Here is a 13417-nt window from a genome sequence, read left to right as displayed (position 1 = left end):
CTAGCCAGAGCTACACAGTGAGATCTTGTCCCAAAAAACTAATAAATCAATTAACTAACTAACTAACTAACTAACTAACTAACTAAGGCTGGGGCTATAGGTCAGTAGCAGGGTCTGTGTTCAGCATACTTAAGGGCCTGGTTCTATCTCTAGCAATGCAAATCAAAACAAAAAATAGGACCTGTGGAATAGCTTAGTGAGTAGGGGCGCTTGCCACCAGACCTGATGACTTGAATTCAATCTCTGGGACCCACATGGTGGAAGGAGAGAACCAACTCCTGCAAGTTGTCCTGTGGCCTCTGTGGCATGTGTGTGCTCATATACACACACAAACGCACACGTATATATAAAATAAATAAATAATTTTTTTTTGGTCTTTTTGAGACAGGGTCTCCTTGTAGCCCCAGCTGGCCTGGATTCGCTATGGAGGCCACATTGTCCAGGAGCTCACAGAGATCTGCCTGCCTCTGCCTCCCGAGTGCTGGGATTAAAGGCGTGTGCCACCACGCCCGGCCTTAAATAAAAGGGGCTGGAGTGAGGGCTCAGTGGTTAAGAGCAATGACTGCTCTTGCAGAGGACCTGGGTTCAGTTCCCAGCACCCACATGGCAGCTCACAACCTCTGTAACTCCAGTTCCAGGGGATCTAATGCCTTCTTCTGACCTCCACAGACATTGAATGACATGGGTACACTTACATACATGAAGGCAATATATTCATAGACATTAAAAAGAAGCAGCTGGACGTGGTGACACATGCCTTTAATTCCAGCACTTGGGAGGCAGAGGCAGGTGGATCTCTGTGAGTTCAAAGCCAGCCTGGTCTACATACTGAGTTCCAGGCCAGTTGGGGCTATAGGGAGCCCCTGTTTCAAAAAAAAAAAAAAAAAAAAAAAGTAAACAAAGTTAAATCCTGAATCCAGAGTCTAGTTAATTTTATAATTCAGCTTCCCATAGACAACATCTGCTTCGGTCAACAGTTATTAGATAAAGTGCCCTGAGCATGCAAGACACATCGAGAACTCTGAGGATTGTTGAACCACAACATGGAATAAAATTTGGTCCCATTCTACTGTGTAAAAAGCATTGTTTTTCCTCTGTTGACTATGGTTGCTTACTTGACCTATGACCTGCATGTGTTATTCTCTCATGACTGCGCTCATGAGAGAAATCTGAGTAGGCATGACTATATTTCTGACTTGCATTATTTCCTTCCTTTTTTTTTCCCAAAACTTTTACTCTTGGCAACACTGTATAAAAGATTTCCTCTTAGAAATGTAGCCAGTTTCTTGGCTAAAAGTTAAAATGTCCTTCGGCCTTAGCAACATGCTCTGTTCCAAAGGCTAAAAATGTCAAAAGTATTTGGGAGTTTGTATCTAATCCTTAAAAGATTTTAGGGTTACCTCTTCAGAGGGGGGAATGTTGGAGGGGAGGGAGTAGGCATGGATTTGATCAAAACACCTTATATATATGTATGGAATTCTCAATAAAGTTTTTATAAAAATTAAAAAAAAAAATTAGCGGGGTGTGGTGGAGCACGCCTTTAAACCCAGCACTCGGGAGGCAGAGGCAAGCAGATCTCTGTGAGTTCAAGGCCAGCCTGGTCTACATAGCAAGTTCCAGGACAGGTACAGGGAGACTCTGTCTCAAAAAAGACCAAAAAAAAAAAAAAAAAAAAAATTAAAGGACAGCTGGGTATGATGACATGTGCCTTTAATCCCAGCACTTGAGGCAGAGTCTGGCAGATCTCTTTGAGTTTGAAGCCAGCCTGGTCTATGTAGAGAGTTTCAGGCCAGCCAGGGCAACATAGTTAGACCCTGTCTCATTAAAATAAAAACAAAAGAAAAAAAATAACTAAAAGACATCTAAGGGTTGGGAATATAGCTAAATGATAAGAGTGCTTGCCTAGCATGCAAAGGACCTGAGTTCAATCCCCAGTATCACAATAAGGAAAGAGAGAGAGGGAGGGAGGGAGGGAGCGCTAAAACAAATATGAGAAAAAAGCCAATACTTTCTTACTTTCCAAAGTAAGTATTTTTTCTGTGTCCTTGGAAACTTTCATTAACAAATTTCAATAACAAAATAAACTATTGAAAAGATTCAGTAAAAATAAATAAAGAGATCTCCTAATTTCAGAAAAAAAAGATTTCCCCTTTCCTCCTTTGTATTTCTCTCTCTGTCTCTCTTTGTAGCGTTAAAGAATAAGATTGCCACATGTGATAAATTTTTATGAAATAGTCTCCTACTTAGAACAATGACTCCTCAAAAGTTTTAAGCCACTATGGGAAGTGGGGGAGGGAGGAAGATGACTCAGTGGTTAAGAGCACTCATTGCTCTTGAAGGGGACCCAGGTTCAATCCCAAGCACCTACGTTGGGCAGCTCACAACCACCTATAACTCCAGCTCTAGGGCATCTGATGCCTCTGTCCTCCACAGGTAACTACACTCACATTCATTCCCAAACACACACACAAAGACACACACACATACATATAATTAAAAATAAAATCATTCTTTAAAAAAAAAATAGGGGTTAGTAGCATGGCTCAGTGGTGAAACACTTGCCTAGCATGCACACAACTTTGGGTTCATGTCCTCTGGCCTCTGTGGCACACACACACACACACACACACACATACACACACAAATACATTCATAGCATATCAAAACAAGAACAAAAACCAAGCCAAAAAAAAAAAACCCCAAAAAACAAAAAACAGTTAAAAGAAGGGTGAGAATCTCAGTGATAGAACACTTGCCTAGCATACACTAGGCCCTAAGTTCAATCCCCAGTACTGTAAAAATAAATAATAAATGTACATATCAGAATATTTCTAAACCTACATTTGATGATTCACAGTGCACAATTTGGCATTGCTGTGCTCACAAGAAATCAGCAAACTTAGAAATACAGTAAGGAGATGAAAAGTTTTTGTTATTTATTTCTCTGTCTCTGTCTCTCTTTCTCCCTCCCCCTCCCCCTGTATGTATATACATGTGGTGTGAATTTGGAGGTCAGAGGACAACTTTCAGGAGTCAGTCTTCTCCTCCCAGGGACCAAAATCAGGTCATCAGGCTTGGTAGCTGCCCATTCCCCTATACACATGATTTGGGGCAAATCTCATAAATTCTCTAAGCCTTGGCCCTTTTATCTAGAAAATGTGCTATCCTAACTGTAAGCCCCATGTCACCCTAAATTTCTGTTTTTAGATTGTACACATCAGATGATATGGAAGAGAAAAAAACCTAAGGCAGTCAGGAAACAGGAGAAATAGCAAAGAAAAATGTAGGAAAAAGAAAATTCTAGGGACAAAAAAAGGCAACTGAAATAAATCTAGGCAGGAGCTGGAGAGATGGCTCAACAGTTAAGAGCACTGGCTGTTCTTACAGATGACCCTGGTTTGATTCCTAGCACCCACTTGGCAGCTAACAACTGTCCCTAACTCTAGTTCCAGGGGATCTAATGCAATCTTCTGACCTCCGTGAGCATTGCATGACACAGGTGCACTTACATACATGCACAGATAATACACTCATACACATAAAATAAAAATAATAAATAAAATATATTTTTTTTAAACCCAAGCAGCAGAACATCAGGGAGTAAAGTAAAACAAGGTTTAAAAAAAAAAAAAGAAAGAAAGAAATGAGGGGCTGGATAGATGGCTCAGCAGTTAAGAACACTTGCTGTACTTCCAGAGGACCTGGGTTTGACTCCCAAGACCCACATGGCAGCTAACAATCATTTGTTACAGAGGATCCAATGCCCCTTCTGACCTCCACAGACATTGCACAACACGGGTGCACTTACAAACATGCAGGCAAAATACTCATACACATAAAAAAATAAAAAGGGGCTGGAGAGATGGCTCAGTGGTTAGGAGCACTGGCTGCTCTTGCAGAGGACCCAGGCGTGATTCCCAGCACCCATATGGTGGCTAGCAACCTTCAACCGTCCATCACCCCAGTTTTAGGCCAGGTGAAAATGACATCCTCTTCTGACCTCAGCAAACATTACACAGCACCAGTGGATTTACATACATGCAAGCAATACACACGTACACATAAAAAGAAGGTAAATAAATTAAATTAAATTAAAATGAAAATAAATAGAATATTTCTTAAATGAAATCAAAGATTAAATGTTAATTGCAAAGATAAATGACATTTAATTTGTAGATCTGAAGAGAAAAAGGTAGTATTTTTTTCTTTTTTTTTTTTTGCACAGATATTACTTTATTTAGAATCTTTTTAAAAAAAAAATTTTTTTTTTTGAGACAGGGTTTTGCTGTAACCCCAGCTGGCCCGGAACTCACTATGTAGACTAGGCTAACTCAGACACTCCCCCCGCCCCTCGCCTCTGCCTCCCCAGTGCTGGGATTAAAGGCGTGGGCCACCACAAACAGCTAATTAGCTTTATTTACAGAGCATGGATTTTTTTTTTTTTTTTTTTTTAGTTACTAATGGTGCCGAGATAACATCATTAGGCAAGAATGCCAGTTTAAAAGAAATTTATGCAGAATCCAAAAAATCAGATGTTGGTGCTCCTTTAGGAAGAGGCAGGCGGGCCAGCAGCTCCCCAGGCATCAGAGCTCCCAATGCCTCAGCTACTCGGAAGCAGTTCTGTTGCGGTCGGTAGATTTTGAAGACAAGGCACCGTTACTGTGTCCCTAGCAAAGCCCATAGCACGCAGGTTTTCTATTTTTTTTTTTTTTTGGCGTACTCTGGTGCTGCAGCATACACTCGTGCCCACAGTCCAGCTGTTTGAACATTTCAGGACTTTGCACTGATTTGCTACTACTGCGCCTTGCTGGTCATCTCATTCTGCTGCTTGCGAGGACAACACGACGTGCAGTCATTGCTGCTCTACTGCCCATTGACCTCTCAGGATATCCAAGCAAATAGCCCCTGTGATGGGACCAATATTAGATGCCGTATTTTAGTGATAACCCGTGCCTTAAATGGATATGTTTCTGGTATTTTTATCTCTAGTTGATACCGTCCTCCTTCAGATGGGAGGTCCTGCTATTTCTCTTCTTAATTCTGTAAAATTCTCAAGATCTACTTTAATTTTTGCTCTTCAGCACCTTCTTGAATTCCCCATTGATTTGCTGCACCTCGTTGTTGGCTGTGTCTCACAGCAGCCTCTCCTGGTGATTCAGACCCAAGCACACGGCTGCTTCCATTACCGCCTGTGCTGCCACATTCCCCTACAGTGTTTCATTTCTTTTTTATCTGTGTGTGTGTGTGTGTGTGTGTGTGTGTGTGTGTGTGTGTGTGTGGTGTGTGCATCTGTGAGCGCAGATGCCTGTGACTACCAGAAGAGGGTATCAGATTCCTCAGAGCTAGAATTAGATAGTTGTAAGCCACCCAATATAGGTGCTGGGAACTAAACTCAGGTCCTCTGCAAAAGCAGCAAGTGCTCCTGACGACTGAGCCATCTCTCCAGCCCCATTTCTTTTGTTTTGATTAACTTTTCAGTAGCTTTCTGTAGGGTTTGGCAATTGGGGGAGATGGGGGAAGGGGGGCTGGTGCCTATTACTTTGGTTTAACAGCCTCTAGAAAGTGGTAGTTACCCAGTGAATAAATAACTTTTTGAAGGAGAAGCTGTGGGTGAGAGGAGACTGTGAAGGGTCACTCAGGAATGACTTATCCAATTTTGCTGGGTTTCTTCCAGAAAACTCCCAAAGAATGATCACATTTTGTGATTTCATCCAGCCTCGAAACAGCAGCTGGTACAGATTGGGGAACTAATGCTTAACTGATGGCCTCCTGACCAATGTGTCAATGGGTCATGCTGTCACGGGATGTTGTATGAGTGGCTTGTTCTGATTCTGTTGGTTGGTTAGAAATTTGCTGAGGTGCTAGAGGCAACACTGCACAAACAGAAACAATAGCCCCTCAGACGGACCTGGGCTCGGCACAGGGGGAAGGAGGGGAGCCTGTTCATTCTCAGCCTTTCCCTCCCCACCCCTCTGTTCCAACAACTGTTTTGCTCCTGGGGCCACGAGTAGAGCGCATCTCTCTGTGGCTTCCCTTTAACCCTTGTAGGCTCATGAGAACTTGACAAGCTCCTTTTGTGTCCCTCATTTTCTACATCCTCAACAGGAAATGATCATAGATGTATCATATCAAGCAGACTAACAGTGCCTACCACAAAGTCTTACACAGAAAGGAAGCTTGAAAATGTTCATTATTCTTATATGTTTTCCTCTATGGACATTTCTCTTTTCCTTCTAAAGAATAGGTGGGGGGTGGGGGCAGGAAAATGGTCAGGGGTTAAAGGTGCTTGGTGTCAAGCCTCATGATTTGAGTTTAATCCCTGGGACCCACATGGTAGAAGGAGAGAAACAACTCCCACAAATTGTTCTCTGACCTCCATATGCACTGTGGCACACGCCTCCAACCAATAAACAAATATAATTTTTAAAAAATTATTTTTATTTTATGTGTATGAGTGTATTGTCTGCTTGTATGTGAGTGCATCCGTGACGTGCAGTGCCACGGAGGTGAGAAGAGGGCTTGGGATGCCACTGGAACTGGAGTTAAGGATGGTTTGCAGTCACCATGTGGGTGCTGGGAGTTGAACCTGGGTCCTCTGCAAGAGCAGTCAGTGCTCTTAGCCACTGAGCCATCTCTCCAGCCCCAACAAATAAATATAATTTAACTTTTTCTTTTCTTTTTTGTCTTTTTGAAACAGGGTCTCCTTGTAGCCCCAGCTGTCCTGAAACTCACTATGTAAACCAGGCTGACCTCAAACTCACAACGATCCGCCTGCCTCTGCCTCCCAAGTGCTGGGATTAAAGGTGTGCATCACCATACCCAGCCTAATTTAAAAAATTTTAAAAGGATAGATGATAGAGCTGAAGAGATAGCTCAGCAGTTAAGAGCACAGACTGCTCTAACAGAGGGCCTGGGTTCCATTCCCAGCATGCACATGGTACCTCACAACCAGTTAACTCCAGTTACTCTAGTTCCAGGAGATCCAATGCCCTCTCTGGCCTCCTCTGACACCAGGCATGCATGTGGTGTGCATATATCCATGTAGGCAAACATTCATACCCATTAAAAAAAAATAAAATGAAAAGAAATGGTTTGGGAATTAAGTGCACTGGTGGCTCAGGCAGAGGACTTATGTTCAGTTCCTAGCACATGGCAGCTCGCAACCAACCATAACTCCAGGTCCAGGGGACTGAACACACTCTTCCGACTTCTGTGAGCATTGCATGCACATGGTATACTTAAATACATGAAAGCAAAACCCTCACACACATAAAAAATAAAAATAAATAAGCTGGACATGGTACCACATGCCTTTAAACACAGCATTTGGGAGGTAAAGACGCAATTTCTGTGAGTTTGAGGCCAGCCTGATCTGCATAGTGAGTTCCAGGCCCTCCAGGGCTACATGGTGAGAACCTGTCTCCAAAAAATAATAATAAAGAATAATATATATATATTTAATTAAAAAGAACAGACAAGGGGCTGGGGATATACAGAGTGCTTGCTTAGCATGCATGAAGCCCTGGGTTCAATCTTCAGTACCATATAAACCCAGCACGGTCATGGATGCCTATAATCCAAGGATGTGGGAGTTGAAAGTAGGAGGATCAGAAGTTTGAGGTCAGTGTCAGCTACATGCAAACCATTTAGAGCAGACCATCCTATTTCAGAAGTTTTCTTTGAAGAACCCTGTTAACGGCTTCAAGCCAGAAATGAGAATATTTTCTAATGCAATAGTCCTGCCAGACTTTATAGGTAGAGTCCGTAGTAAACTAGGTTCCAAGTCACAGAGTCTTGGGTTTCAGAGACAGAAAACTTACTCAGAAAAAGCTTCTGGATTATTCTATCAGAAAACATCATACCATCTCTCTTTATGTTCAGAGAGTCCTGACTTTTGGTAGTTTGGGTTGTATGCTGCTGCCTTGAGGTAGCAATATCCTGTTTTAAACAGAATGTTGTTGGTTGAACCGAGTCTCTACAATAGATAAAAGTCAAGTTAAGCCCTGTATCTGTGGATGTGACCTATTTGGAAATTAGGTCTTTTGCTGATGTAAAAAAGTTCGAATGAGTTTATATAGGAGCCCCAATCCAATGACTAGTGACTTTATAAAAAGAGGGGCTGTAGACACAGATGCCCAATAATGGAAGCATAAATTGTAGTGACATATCAATAAGCTAACGCCAAGGGCTGCTAGATGCCACTGTTAGCCTCTAAGTGAGACTGGCATTACTGGGGAAGCCCCTATTAATGTACTTTCAAAGCATCCATTCCTTTATTTCCAGCTAAAATTTTATGATTCAAGCTGAACACGCCCGAGGTATTCCTGCCGTTGGCTTGAACCTTTTAAATGAGTACCTGGAGCTGTGTCCAAAAATGTGTCTCATATCTTTTCTTCTTAAATTATGAACTGAATCTAAATGTGCTTAGGAATGTACTGCTTAACTGAACATGCTTAGGAATGGGCCCACCCCTGTATAAATATGCACAAACTCCCTGAATAAACTTCTCCACACTTCCTTTGTTTATAGAAGACATTGTTTTGGACATAACTCCAGGCTTCCCTTGCCTATTCTTAAGTCTTTGGCTTGGATGGAACTTACTGTGTTTGGTTATACCCCCAGAGGCTGGAAGAGGTAAGCTAATACAGGCCAAGGAACACCAAAGACTGCAGGCAACTACCCGGGCCCTCCAGAGGGAACACAGCCTGCTGACACCTTGATGGTGAAATTCTGGCCCCCAGAACTGTGAGCTGAGGCATTTCTGTTGTTTTCAGCCTCCTGGCTTATGCTAATTTGCTACAGCAACCCCAGAAAACCCGTACACTAACCAAATGACCACATCTCTTTGTCCTAGTTTTTAGAAGTATTTATTTATTTGTGAGGCCACTGGTTGCTCTTGTAGAGGACCTGGGTTCAGGTCCCAACACACACATGGCAGTTAACAACCATCCACAACTCCAGTTCCAGGTGATCTGATGCCCTCTTCTGACCTCTGTGGGCATTACATGACACAGGTGTACTTACATCATGTAGGCAAAATACTCATACACAGAAAATAAAAATAATTAATAAAAATTTAAAAGTATTTATTTGTTTTTAAATTTATTTTTATTTTATACATTTTTTGCCTGCATGTATGTAAGTGCATCAGTGTATCCAATTCCCTAGAACTGTAGTTACAGATGGTTGTTAGCCAACATGTGAGTGTTGGGAACTTGACCCTGGTCCTCTGCAAGAGTAGCCGGTGCCCTTAACCACTGAGCCATTTCTCCAGCCCCTATTTATTTGGTTTTTGAGACAAGGCCTCATGTAGCTGAAGATGTCCCAGTCCTCCTGCCTCCACCTCCCAAATGCTGAGATTACAGAGATTACAAACATGAGTCACTGTGCCTGGCTGTCTTTCTTATTTCACTCAGTAAAATAGAACAAACTTTGCTTTCAACAGTTCTGAGATTTTTGAAGAAAACTAGAATAATGATTTGTGTATTCTTTGTGTCTGTGATAAATGTGTGTTGTAGGAGCATGTGTGTGCTTGACTGTGTCCCATTGTGGAGGCCAGAGGTCAATACCAGGTATCTTTCTCTACCGCTCTCCACCTTATTTTTTGAGACAGGATCTCATATATCCCAGGTTAGCCTTAAACTATGTAGCTGAGGATGACCTTGAACTCTTCCTCCTGCTTCTACCTCGGAGTGGTGCCACCACACCCATTTTATGACATGCTATGAATCTAACTCAGGGCATCGTGCTTCCTAAGTAAACTCTTCCCCAACTGAGTTACATCCTTAGCTCATGGCCCATGTATCTTAATCTATACTTGGGCTGGAAAAGACTTTTGACGAAGGAGTTGGTAAGCCCTAGAAAGAAATAGAAGTATTTCAGAGGACCTACCCAGGACAGCTACAAGAGGCTGCATGGTACCACAGTGTGTGGGGGCATGGGGCTTCTGGTTCACCCTCTGCACATGCCCCCGTTTTCTTCCTGTGATCTCAGAACGCAGTATGTCCTCATGGTATTTGGGCTCCATGCAGGCTGCCATGAGAGGTCACAGGGCTCCCTGTCTTCTTCCTTTCTCTCATCTTTTTTCTTATCTGACTGACTTTTCTCTCATCAGAACTTGTTATGCTCATCATCTCTGCTTGGTACCTTATAGTAACTTTCATTCTGATTCATTGGTGATGCCATATCCGAGAAAAATGTTGTTTTTCCCATTCTAATGGAAACTCGATTATCTATCTCTACCTATTCATGGACTTGTAATAGATGGATTATTATTTCCATTGAATGGATTCTTTTCTTGCTAGATTATAAAGATGGGTGTAAATGGAACACAGCCTTGGTTCTGAGAGCTGTTTTGCTCTTTTGGTAATTTGTGAAATTGTAAACCCTGTGGCCTATGTGTTTTTATGCCTCCCACTCCAGTAATGAGTCACATAGAACCTAGAACAGAAACTAGGCTGGTGACCTCAAAAGAGATTGTTGCTTAATGACACCATCATTAGCAAGACCTCCTACTTTCTGACTCAATAAAAGTTCCATTTTGCTGGTTGAAAGAGGAATATTTTGTCATGGTGCTGGGGATGTTTGTATGCTTGCTTTTTGGGCTCAGTGTTAACCCTTTTTTGGGATATTGTACATGTTTCTTCTTCTTCATGCCCCCAAGAAAAATACGAATAGTTATTTGATTTATTTTTTTTATGTGCATACAATCTTTTGACTTGTATTTTGTCTTTTAAAAATATTTTAATTATTATTGTTAATTTATGTGTATGAGTGTATTGCCTGCATGTATGTAAATGCATCCATGTCATGCAATGCCTGTGGAGGTCAGAAGAGGGCGTCAGATCCCCCAGAACTGGAGTTATGGATGGTTGTTAGCTGCCATGTGGGTACTGGGAATCAACCCCGGGTCTTCTGCAAGAGCAGCCAGTGCTCCAGCCTCTCGTCTTATTTTTGTATATCTTTTGTTGTTGTTCTTTTATTTTTTCTTGAGACAGGGTCTTGTTCCTGTAGTCTAATCTGTCTTCAAATTTGCTGTGTAACTGAGGATGACCTTGAAGATCTTAGATCTTGCCTCCACCTCTAGAGTGATAGGATTCCAGGTGTATATCACCATGCTGGTTTATGTGTGCTAGAGATTGAATCCAGGCTTTGTGCATGCTTGACAACACTTTACCAACTGAGCTATATCCCCAACCTATCTTTTTGTTTGTTTGTTTGTTTTAAAGCTACAACACTGTCATTAGATGATCCATACTTACAATCCCAGCACTTGGAGCCTGAAACAAGGAGGATTTTGAGTTTGAGGCCAGACAGGACCTCAGAGTGAGACTCAGTCTTAAACAAAACAAAACAGAACAAACAAAAATAAAAGGGCAATCCTTTCCCACAGTGGATATTGGTTGGTCATGACTTTTAAAAACCCTTAGGTTATTCTCACTCATTTAGAGTCCGAGTGCTATTTTTAGCACAGGAAGCCTGTGGCTTTAGGTTGTTTTTGTAGTGAAAATAAATCAGTTCTTAATGATGTTTTTGCATATATTTACATGCTCTCTCTGAAATACTTTAAAAAGTGATTTTCCTTTGCCCAAATACTTTATAGGGCATACCAACCATGGATAGAATATATCAACCATGGATAGATTGTGGCAAGTATCTGGCTTACATCTATCTGTCTGTACTATTTCTTTTTTATTTTGTCTGTTGGAGATAGGGTCTCCCTCTAGCCCCAGCTGGCTTGGAGCTCACTCTATATACCAGGTTGGCCTCAGTCTCACAGAGATCTGCCTACCTCTGGGTCCCAAGTACTGGGATTAAAGGCATGTGCCACCACACCCAGCTACATTGTTTCTTATATTTCATATTGTGTATAGAGAAAGGATCCACAGTTTCTAGGACAAACGGTATACTTTGTATGACTTTTCTCATTACTGTGACAAAACACTTGACAGCAGCAACTTAGTTTACTTTGGCTCACAGTTTGAGGGTGTACCATCACAACAGGGAAGGCATGGCTGCAGGGGCGTGAGATAGCTGGTCACATTTGTCCACAGTCAGGAAGCAGAGAGAGATGAATGCTGGTCCCCAGGTGACTTCCTCCTTTCCCCTGTTCTTGAGTCTGAGATGGTATCACCCAAATTCAGGCTGGGCCTTCCTCCCTCACTTAAACCTCTCTGGAAACACCTTCACAGACACATACAAGAGGTGTGTTTCTTAGGTGATTCCAAATTCAGCCAAATTGATGATGATTAGCTCTCACAGACCACAGGATGGTTAGGGATGATGGGAAAAGGAGGGAAGAGTAGGGAAGCTGGCAGTGAGATCTTTGGTTGATGATTTGGGACTTGTGTTCTGCTAAACTTCATCTCTTGAACTGCTGATCTCTCAAATGTGACTGCCTTTAGAGACAAGACTCCTAAAAAGCTAATTAAGGTAAAATGAGGTCAGTAGAATGAAGCCTAATTCAAGATGGTGTCCTTATAAGAAGAGGAGGAAATCAAGACACACAGAACACACAGACTGAGAGATAAGCATGTGAGAACACAGTGAGACAGGCCCAACTATAAGCCAGAGAAAGAATGGTCTCGAAAGAAATCCATGCTGCCCTAACCTTGATCTTGGATTTCCAGCCTTCAGAACTGAGGAAGTGAATTTTGGTTGGCTAAGCCTCATCACCTGTGGTCCTTTGTTATGGCAGTGCCAGTAGACTAATACAGTTAGGTTCCATCGCCTGTCCTTCCTGCTCTGAAGGCCAACTTGAAGGGAAGGGGAAGGGCCTGTGGCAGAGAATGAATGGCAGAGCCATTGATTTGGATTTCTTCTCAGTACAATTTAGAAAGCTCTGAGTAAGTCATCAGATGCAGGCTGGCTAGCAGAGAAGGGACCCTTTTAGAAGAGCGCAAAAAGGCCAAAGTGTGGGTAACAAAAAACACACTCAGGTCAGCAGAGGCAGAGAGAGGTGGATGCACATGTTCATACCTTAGTGATCTGGCTGCTGTCATATTCTGTGTCCTGAGAGATGATGATCTACTTTTTCTTGGAAATAAATAGAGCTGTAGGAGGAATGTGGATGGTGTATTCAAAGGAGCCATAAAAGGCAGTTATGGTGGCACACATCTGTAATCCCAGCACTTAGGTGGAAGCAGGAGGATCAGGAGTTCAAGGCTAGCCTTCAGCTGCATAGCAAGTTTGAAGCCAGCCTAGGCTGCATGAAACCTTGCCTAGTAAAAAAATAAGCAGGGGTGTTATCTCAGGGAGATGGCTTAGCAGGTAAAAGAGCTCACTGTACAAGCTTTACTACCTGAGTTCACTCCTGAAACTCACAGTGGAAGGAGAGAACCCACTCCTGAAAGTTGTCTTCTGATCTCTCCATATGCATGCTATGGCACATGCACCCCTAACTCACATATACCCATAT

General features: G+C 42.3%; 1 pseudogene; it reads right to left on the bottom strand.

Moving 5' to 3' along the window:
* Positions 1-4852: 4852 nt before the first annotated feature.
* LOC108490534 overlaps positions 4853-13417 on the bottom strand; it is a 25863-nt pseudogene continuing 17298 nt past the window's right edge.

The sequence above is a fragment of the Nannospalax galili genome, unplaced genomic scaffold, assembly GCF_000622305.1.
Source record: "Nannospalax galili isolate Female #2095 unplaced genomic scaffold, S.galili_v1.0 scaffold31, whole genome shotgun sequence".
NCBI lineage: Eukaryota > Metazoa > Chordata > Mammalia > Rodentia > Spalacidae > Nannospalax > Nannospalax galili.
Note: the sequence above shows the minus strand (reverse complement) of the source record. Positions and strands in the feature narration are given on the sequence as shown.